Here is a 9,645-nt window from a genome sequence, read left to right as displayed (position 1 = left end):
CCAGGTGAGCCCGGAGCAGCCGCCAACGCAACCCGCGCCGTGGGAGGAGGGCAAATCATAGACGCAACAGACGTGGGGTCGCCCAAGAATTACACTCTCCACGGGAATCTCCCTCCGCCTTCAGTGCGACCCCTGGCGGTGCTCCACAGACCGCGACAGCGGCGTGCGGGGGAGGCTCTGAGGCCCCACCTCCTGCAGGAGGAACGGGAAAGCCCGAGGAGCCCCTGGCCCGCCCGCGTGGGGCCCTGTCCCAGCCCGCACGATGTCGGCCATCCCTCAGAGACCGACTCCAGGGATGTTCTGGCACAAAAGTCCAAACAGCGCGACCCCTCAGAGGCTCTGAGTGGACCGCTTCCATCCATCCCCCAATGGCCACTTTGCTGCTCAGAAAACACAGGATAAAGAAGTCAGGCTGGCTCAAGACGAGGTCCACGTGGGGTCATCAAAGGTGGGGATGAGCATCCCTCCCCTCCGCAAACCCCCTGGCCCAGGCTTTGCTCACCCCTGGACAGCCCGCTGGACATCTGATAGAAGTGGTGTCCTTCCCGCGGCGTGAGGGGCCCCTGACCAGAGAGCAGCATGAAGGAGCAGTCCCCCGGGGGCCCACACGGATGAGGCCAGGGAAGTGCCTGGGACACAGCCCGAGAAGGCACACCAAGCAGAATGGGTATTCTCTCGTGCCGTGTGTGTGTGCGCGCACCTGGGTGTGTGTGTGTATGTGCACCTGTGTGTATGTATGTGCGTGCACCTGGGGGCATGGGGGTTTGTGCCCGTATATGTGTGTGCACTAGGATGTATATGTGTGTGCATGCACCTGGGTGTGTGTGCACCTTGGGTATGTGTGCATGCAGCTCTGTGTGTGTGCACCTGGGTGGATGTGGGTGTGTGCACGTATGTGTGTCTGTATGCACCTGCATGTGTGGCACCTGGGTGGATGAGGGGGTGTGCTACACACACCTGGCCATGTACCTTTGTGTTGGGCACAGAATTGTGTGCAACTGAGAATGTCTATGTGAGTGTGCACATAAGAGGGGGTAGCTGCACAGACTGGTGGGTGTGAGCCCTAAGCCCCTTTGCCAACGTTAGCTCTGAGTAACTATGTGTGTTGATGGAGGGGTGGGGACCACAGGGAAGCAGTGGTACCTGCTTCCAGGGAAGAGTGGCACCTCTGAGACCCCTCTGAGGAGGGTTAGAGTACACTCACCCAGCTCTCACAACCCGGCCATGCTGCTCAGCAAAGCAGAAGGCCTGGCCCATCACACACCACACCCGTGTCTCTCTGCCCTTCCAGGGTGCTCACAAGTGACCCTCCCCCCACCACGGAGGGCCATGAGCAACTCCACCAAGATCACGGTGACAGAGTTCATCTTGCTGGGCTTCCCAGAGCTGTGCCACCTGCGAGGGCTGCTGTTTGGGTCATTCCTCACCATCTACGTGGTGACCATCCTGGAAAGCCTGGTCATCATGGTGACCGTCCGAGCCAGCCGTCAACTGCACACGCCCATGTACTTCTTCCTAGCCAAACTTTCGGTGCTGGAGACCCTCTATACCTAGGTCACCGTCCCACAGCTGCTGGCTGGCCTCCTGGCATTGGCAAGGACCATCTCCTTCTCTGGATGCCTCACCCAGCTGTTCCTTGTCTTCTCTCTGGGCTCCTCCGAGTGCTTCCTCCTGGCCACCATGGCCTGTGACTGGTACCTGGCCATCTGTCGCCGCTGCACTACCGGCCATCATGGACTCGAGGCTCTGCCTGCACCTGGCCCTCAGTGCCTGGCTGAGTGGCCTCCTTTGTGTCCATAGCTCTCATCTTCCGCCTCAGGTTCTGTGGCCCCAATGTCCTAAACGACGACTTCTGTGACATATCACCCCTGCTGCAGCTCTCCTGTTCTGACACCACCACCATCGAAGTCTTGGACTTTGTAGCAGCCCTGGCTGTGCTCTCCACCTCCCTGCTGGTGACCATGGTATCCTATGGCCACATCCTGGCCACAGTGCTGAGGATGCCAAGGGGGGCCAGCCACCAGAAGGCCTTCTCCACCTGTGCCTCCCACCTGGTGGTGGTGGCCATCCTCTGCACCACCACCATCTTCATGTACGCCCGGCCTCACGCCATCAGCTCCTTCGACCTCAACAAGCTGGTGTCCATGGTCTACTCAGTGGTGACCCCACTGCTCAACCCCATCATCTACTGCCTGCAGAACCGCGACATCAGGGAGGCACTGGCCAGATTCCTCTGGGCCCCTGGCCCCTCCTGAGCACCAGTTGCAGGAGGAAGAACTTCCAGATCCCTCCCCTCTTATCTGCTCATGGTCACTGGCCCACCACCAGGCAGGCCATGACTCCTTCTCACCAGCACAGCAGCAATGTCCTCTATCTCCACCTCACCTGAGAAGGAGCTGCCAAGAGCACCGAGTGGCCACAAGAGCAGCTGAAGGAGCAGCAGAAATGCCAAAGGCTCCAGCCTCTCCCAGGGAGAATCAGCACCAGAGCAGTGGACAGCTCCTCAGCTCCCAGCAGTGCCCTCAGCCCGCAAGAGCTCACTTCCCAGCTCACAGGAAGGTCCCTCTCAATGGTCACTCCCCAACCACCTGGGATCTGGCCAGTTTCTGTGGTGGCCACCCCTCTGCCTGGCCCTCCTGGACCCTGTGTGCCCTGTCCCTGAGCCCACTGGGATGGCCTCCTTTGCCTGAGGTCCCAGGTCCTCAGAGCAGATCCTGCAACCAACCTCAGCCAGCTGGACGGTAGACTAAGCAAGTCCAGGCAGCACCATCAGCCACACACTTGCCACCTTTCCCCAGAAACAAGAAAGCCGCTTTATTTAAAACCTGATGGGTCTAATGAATAGATGGCATTCCTGCTTTTTCTGTCTTTTCTCTCCCCTCTGGTGCTTGGGGGCAGAAATTGGGCTAATCCTGCTCTTCCCTTCTTATTGGGCCGTTGTCACTGCTCAGGGCAAGCACTTCTCTCACTCAATTTCATGGTTTTTCCACACTCCACTCCCAGTCCCTTCACCACAGCCACCATGTAATAGGTTTGTGTATGTCCTTGGAGATGCATGTACATTATCGACAGATGGGTCATGTGCTTTGTGTGAGAGTCTTAAATTCTCGTAAATGATTTTGCCCTGTAAATCTTCTCTTTCTTACTATTTTGCTTTATGTATTTTGAGGTCTTGTCATTAGGTGCATGAAATTTACAATTGTTTCATCATCTTGGTAAATTAAACCTTTTATCATTATGCAGTGTTACTCTTTGTATCCAGTAATGCTTTATGCCTTAATCTGTAAGGCTTAAAGTCTACTTTGTCTGACAATATAGCTACGTCAGCTTCCTTTTCATTAGTGTTTATTTGTATAATATATATTTTTTATCTGTGCTGGTTATTAATCTGTTGCCTCTCAGCTTCTAACCCCCCTTCTATTGTCAGCTCTGTGATGCTGTAACTGGAACTCTGCAAACCACATTTCTGCTTTGGCAGCTGCTCCCTGCTTCTGTTGAGAAGTCAGCTGTTGGTCTTATTTTTACTCTTTTTAGGTAATTGAGTTTCCGACATTTCTGGAAGCTTTTAGGATCTTTATGTGTTTGGTTTCCAGAGTATGCGTCTCTCTGGATTTGTCATGCTTGGAGTCTGTAATACTTCTAGAATTTGTGACTTGCTTTCTCTCATCAGTTTTTGAAAATTATCACCATTGTTTCCTCACACACTGCCTCTGCCTCATTCTTTCCCTCTTCTCCTTTTGGTTCCAAATGTACGTGTACGTCAGACCTCTTTGTAGCATCCCCCATGCCTCCTAGCAGCCTGTTCTGTCTGCTGTATGATTATTTCCTACCTGTACTCTCTTCTGGATATTTTCTTCTGATCTTCCGTTACTAATTCTCTCTAGCCATATCTAATCTTCTGTGTTTTTAAATGTATTTTTTTAGTTATACATTTCCTTTTGGCTCTTCTTACAGTTTCCCATTCTCTATCAAAATTCCCAACTTGTTTTATTCCTGCTGACATGAACAAGCTCCCACAAGAGTCTGTTAGTGACGCCCTTGTTGTCTTGTACTGGTCTCTCTGTTCCTTGCCAAGACTTGTTTTATCACCGTGGCTTTTCCACAACATCTTCATATCTGACGGGGTGAGCCCCTCTTCTTTTTCAAAATTAGTTATTAGACCTTTATTTTTCCATATGAACTTTAGAACCCTTGAGTTCTGTATTAGTCCACTAGGGCTGCCATAACAAAGTCCCCACACCAGGGGCTTAAACAACAGACATTCATTTTCTCACAGTCCTGGAGGCTGGAAACCGGAGACAAGGTGTCGCAGGGTTGGCTCGTCCTGAGGCCTCTCTCCTTGGTGTGTAGACACCGTCTTCTCCCTGTGTCTTCACGTGGTCGTCCCTCTGTGAGTGTGTATGTCCTAATCTCCTCTTCTTATAAGGACACCAGTCAGATTGGATTGGGGCTCACTCCAATATCTTCATTTTGGGGTGAAGATATTACCTCTTAATTACCTCTTTACACTATCTCCAAATACAGTCACATTCTGAGGTCTTGGGGATCAGGACTCCGACATATGAATGGAGGGGAGAGATACAATTCACAGTTCAGCCTATGACAGGTTCTTTTAAAAATTATGCTGAGATTTTTATTGGAATTTCATTGAATTTATGGAATAATTTGTGGAGAATTTTCACACAAAATAGTGTGAATTTCACACAAAATATTAAGTTGTGCTATCCTTGTTTATGCCTCCATTTATACAGATCTTTTATGTTCTTTAATAATTTTTTTTTCACCATAGAGATCTTTTGCATTGTGGAAGGTTTTTTAGAGTGTTGATTGCTACTGTGAATGGCATTTTATTTTATATTTTCTAGCTATTTCTTGTTCTGGTAGAGAAATTTGATTTTATCAAGTCCAAGATACACATGTGGCTGAAAGTCGGAGCATCCAGGTGGCAGTCGCTGAGACGAACAGGGACAGGAGGTCAGGCAGTGGCAGTGCAGGGGCAGTGGAGCAGCCTGGCTGTGCGTCCGGCCTAGGTCTGCCCTTCTTCCCCCTACTCAGCCTGCGTGTTCAGCACCTGCAGTCTGCGGATGGCAGCAGCAACTCCCGGCTCCAAGTCCACAACCCAGGAAACGATCATGCAAGTTCTGCATAGCCCCCTTTTTGGGGGGCAAAAGCTCCCCCAGGCCCTGTCCCCAGTTCCCCAGCTGCAGGTTGTGCTCAGCGTCTGTGGGTTGGGAGTAAGTGTCAGTGCCGCCAGTGTGCAGAGTCAGCCGCTTCCTCAATGCATCGTTTTCTTCTTCTTAGCCATCCTGCCAATACCTTGATACAGAAGAGGTGAGGGTGGGCCATCTGTTCTTGTTCATATTTTTGAAGGGAGTACATTTAAAGGCTCTCCACTAAGTATAATATCTGCTGAGGTTTTTGAACTATGGCCTTTATCAAGGAAGAAATTCACTTCTACGACGAGTCTCCTTGGCATTTTTCCTCCACAAATGAGTGTTGATTGAAATCAAATGCTCTGATGATGGCGATCACATCACAATCTACAAATGTATCAAATCAACATGTACACTTGAAATCTGCACAATGTTATATGTCAATATAGTTCAATTTAAAAAACTTAAAAATAAAGTAATAAGGAAATCAAATGCCTTGTCTTCCTCTCTGGAGAAGATCACAAGTATTTTCTCCTTGTGCACTAGCGAGTGAAGCACATCGACGTGTTTCGTGGCAGGAATCCCCTGCGCTGAGCTGGCCTCACGTGACGCTCTCTGATGTGCCGTTGGGTTCACTGTGCTCATGTTTCATGTAGAATTTCATGTTGATATTCAAACATGAAATAGTCTAAATTATGTCTTGTACTCCCTCATGAATCTTAGGACATGAGGTTTAGGGTTTCACAAAGTCGGCGGGGGCCTCGTCCTATTTGGTGTCACTGGTTCTCCTTCGTCTCTGCTCTCAGAGCCCAGAAGCTGATCCTCTAGTGAAACCGGCAAACAGGCACTGATGATTCAGTAGCTGGGAACTAAAATTTTTTTTCTTTTTCCTTTTTGCAATTACTGATTGTAGCTTGTAGTTGTTCCCCCGCCCAGTGTTAACTGTGCTGTTTAGGCAACATGCTATCGGACTCCACTAGGTCCCTACAGATCATGTCTCCTTGAAGCCAGGGTCACCATGGTAATGAGTGTTTCAGCTGTTTTTCAGGAATTAGGACCCCCTTGTCCACTTCAGGCAGGTTGAGACAAGCCTGCACAACGGGCCAGCGCAGATGTCTGATAGGCGACCTTTAGACAACAAGAGGCTAAAAACTCCACCCTCAGGTCATGCCAACGCCGCCATTTTGTGAACATGCATCCTATGAAGAGGAGTGAAGTCTGACTACGCTTGCTCACCTCTCCTCACCTCCAATCATCTATCTGCACACTTCAGACCATCTTGCACCCTCCCCATAAACATCCCTGAGCCCTATTTTCAGGGAGGCGGATTTGAGACTCATTCTCCCACTTTCTCGCTTGGCTGCCTTGTGATTAAACCCTCTCTCTCTGCAATCTCGTCGTCTCGGTGTTTGCCTTTCCGGGCGACAGGCAAAAATGAACCTGGTTCGGTAACACTAGGTCCAGGCCCTTTTCTCTCAGCCATCTCTTGGCTGTTCATCCAGAGATTTCCTTAACTTGATAATTCAATTATTCTGTTGGTTTTTTTGCCATCTTGTTTTTTCAAAAGTTCTTTCTTAGTCTCTATCTATTCATTTTTCACAGCATCCTGCTCTTATATAAATATATTATCTCCCCCAGTCTTTCTGCGTCTATAAATTGGAGTATTTTCTTAATGTTTGCATTTTAGGTTTTCCTCTGATTCCTCAGACCTCCTGACCTGTTTTTCTTTTTCTCTGTGTCTTCACCTTGTTCTTTATCTGCCATGATGCAGCTCTCCCCGAACGTCTGATAAACACCCCTTGTCGTTCGTACTTTAAAACACAGCAGCAGGAATGCTGCCTGGGAGTTCGGGGTGGGGGGGGGCCTTTACAACAAAGGGCAGGGAACTAGCCGTCGGCTGGGAGCCTTCTAATTGCAGGTGACCGAGAGCACGTATCTAAACAAGGTCCACAGCGCTGGCTCTGGCACTGCCTGACCCAGGAAACCCAGCTGGGCCAGGACCCACCTCTCTTCCCCTCGGTCCTGCCCCCCGTGGCGGCTTCTCTCAGGTTCTGTGGGACAGCTCCACATGTGAGGCAGCTCCACACTCAGCCTCACGCCTCCAGAGTCACCAGAGGAGAGGGGCGTCTCCCAGCAGCTCAGACTGCAGTCTTCAGCCTGCACTGGGAGGAACCACATGGCATGTCACGTCCCCTCACAGGGCCAGGGGCGGGGGCAGTCACAGCCAGACCCCATGGGCCAAAAATAAGAGGAGGCTGGCTCCCCGGGGGACACATACAGACTCCTGGACCAGAACAAAGGGAAATGGACGCTGAGGGGCAGAAGCAGCAGCTGTCCACTGCAGGCCCCAACACCGACGCCAAGGCACCCAGCTCGTTCTGATTTCTTCAGAGAAACCTCTTTGTTTCCTTGGGGTGAGCAACTTGCTGGAGGCTGCTCTGTGCGTGGGACCAGGGAGGGGCTCAACCAGAGAATGCAAACCTTGGGTGACCCCCATTTCTGCCCTCACTTCTCCGGGCCAGCCATCATCACATTCCCAAGTCCCGAGGCCAGGCACTCTCTCCTTAGCCGCTGCCCTCTGTTCCAGGTGGACTCCTCCTGCGCCCAATGAGCCAGCACCCTCCTCTGAATTTCCTGAGGGCCCCTCCCCTTCTCCTTGCAAACTTAATTACTGTGATTTTCATCAGGCCTCAGAAGGGAGGGGAGCTGGGTGGACCTAGAGCCAACAGACCCGTCTCACTTTCAAATACCAGTTTTTTCCAGTTCTTTCTTGCCAGGGGTTCAAAAAACACTGTTGTCGTGTCTCAACCAGAGAGGCTAAGATACAAGGACCTCCCTCACCGATCCTTAACAGTAGTTATACTTTAAAAGAATAAGCTTGGTTTCTATTCCCAGAATGCTTCCTTCTGAATTATCCAGAAAGTTAGAAGACAGAAACATGTTTATTCATCAAATGTTTGCTGGGCCTCCCATGTGGTTGCCTAAGTTCAGGGAAAACAAGGAGTCACCACGCGGGCCCTGAACTCACGGCCAAGTGCCCGCAGCCAAGAAGTCACAGGGAGGCGCCAGCCGACTCTGGGGTGCAGCAGACCAGGGGTCTGGCTGGGAGAGGCCGCCAGCCCAGGAGGCATTTGAAACGGAGAGGGCGTGAGGTCGCCCAGGAGCACGTGAGGAGTGGTGGTTCTAGGGGATGGTGAGGATCTGACCGAAGCTGAGAGAGAGCATATCACATGAAACAATCTTGTGCCGTCAGGGAGGGCCGGGTGTCCACTCCTAAAACCATCAAGAAGGCCTGGTGTCCCCACATGCAGTGGCTGGGATGAAGGCCTAGTGTCCATGGGGGCGCGGGGGGAGGTCCCAGAGGCGAGACAAACATTTCAAGAAGGGATCCCAGAGTCCACTCCGGCAGCAACTGGGTTGGCTTGGGCAGTGGGGTTACAGGTGACCTTGCCATGGAGTGGCCCCCTGGAGGGATGTGAACAGCCGGCACTGCAGGGCAGGAGGAGTGGGGCCCAGAGCCCCTTTCCCAGCTCTGGGAAGGGGGCCTGCTGCCCCAGGACTCCGGCCTGTGGGGATCTGGACAGCCGTCCTGTCCTCTCTGGGCCTCTGAATGCAGAGCGCTGGACACCACGATCTGGAGCTCAGGGTCTGACACGGCATTCCGTGGTCCCTGCGTCTGGGACACAGCCACCTGGGGCAGGGATGAAGATGACGGATGGGGGAGGGTGGGGTGGGAGAGGTTAGGGTTTGGGGTGGGCGGGAATGCGATGGAGTGTGGGAAGGTGGGGAGGAGCGGGGGAGGGGGTTGAGGACGGATTCTGTGGGGCGCGGTGTGCAGCGGGATGGGAAGGGGTTAGTTGTGCACTCGGTAAGGGAGACGGAGTGGGGCGGGCGTGTGTGCAAGCAGGAGATAGGATGGGGACTGGGGAAGGAGGGGGAGGCGTGGGGAGAGGAAGAAGGGGTGCAGCGAGGATGGGGGTGCTGAGAAGGGAGAGGGGCTGCGCGCTGCGCAGGGCCTGCCTTTATCTCCTCCCCTCCATCTCGCAGGGAATGAGCCTCCGCGTCTGCCCGCCCCCAATCCTAGGGCGGAGGCCTCGCGCAACATCCAGGTTCCGCGGCGGTGGAGGGTCTCCGCCACAGCCCGCCCTTCCCGCACCTCCCGGCCTCTGGAGCGGCCACTCCAGCCCGCGGTTCCGACCGAGGCTCTTGGAGGGTAAGGCCGGGAGGCTGGGGATGAAGGGGTCGCAAGGAGACCAGCGGGCCCGGGAGGAGGGTAGACTCGCCGCCCAGATCGCTGCGCCCGGAACCAGCCCCGTCCCCGGCGTTCGGGGAAGGGGTGGAATGGAGGGCGGGGTGGGGCGGGAGGGGACCGGCCCCTGGGTCGCGGCCTGCGGGGGCGGGGTCCGTCCGCACAGTATCCCCAGCCCGTGAGGCCCGGACCCCCGGCTCTGGCCCTGCGCCCAGTGCGCGCCGCTCCGAGGGGTCCGGGAGA

The 9,645-nt window shown here is 53.3% G+C and overlaps 1 pseudogene; it reads left to right on the top strand.

Annotated features, from left to right (window-relative positions):
- Positions 1-1,329: 1,329 nt before the first annotated feature.
- Positions 1,330-2,255, top strand: LOC101408851 (olfactory receptor 6B1-like; annotated as a pseudogene).
- Positions 2,256-9,645: the final 7,390 nt, after the last annotated feature.

The sequence above is a fragment of the Ceratotherium simum genome, chromosome 6 (genome assembly GCF_057802395.1).
Source record: "Ceratotherium simum simum isolate JZ-2026a chromosome 6, ASM5780239v1, whole genome shotgun sequence".
NCBI lineage: Eukaryota > Metazoa > Chordata > Mammalia > Perissodactyla > Rhinocerotidae > Ceratotherium > Ceratotherium simum.
This window is presented reverse-complemented; position numbering and strand designations above follow the sequence as displayed.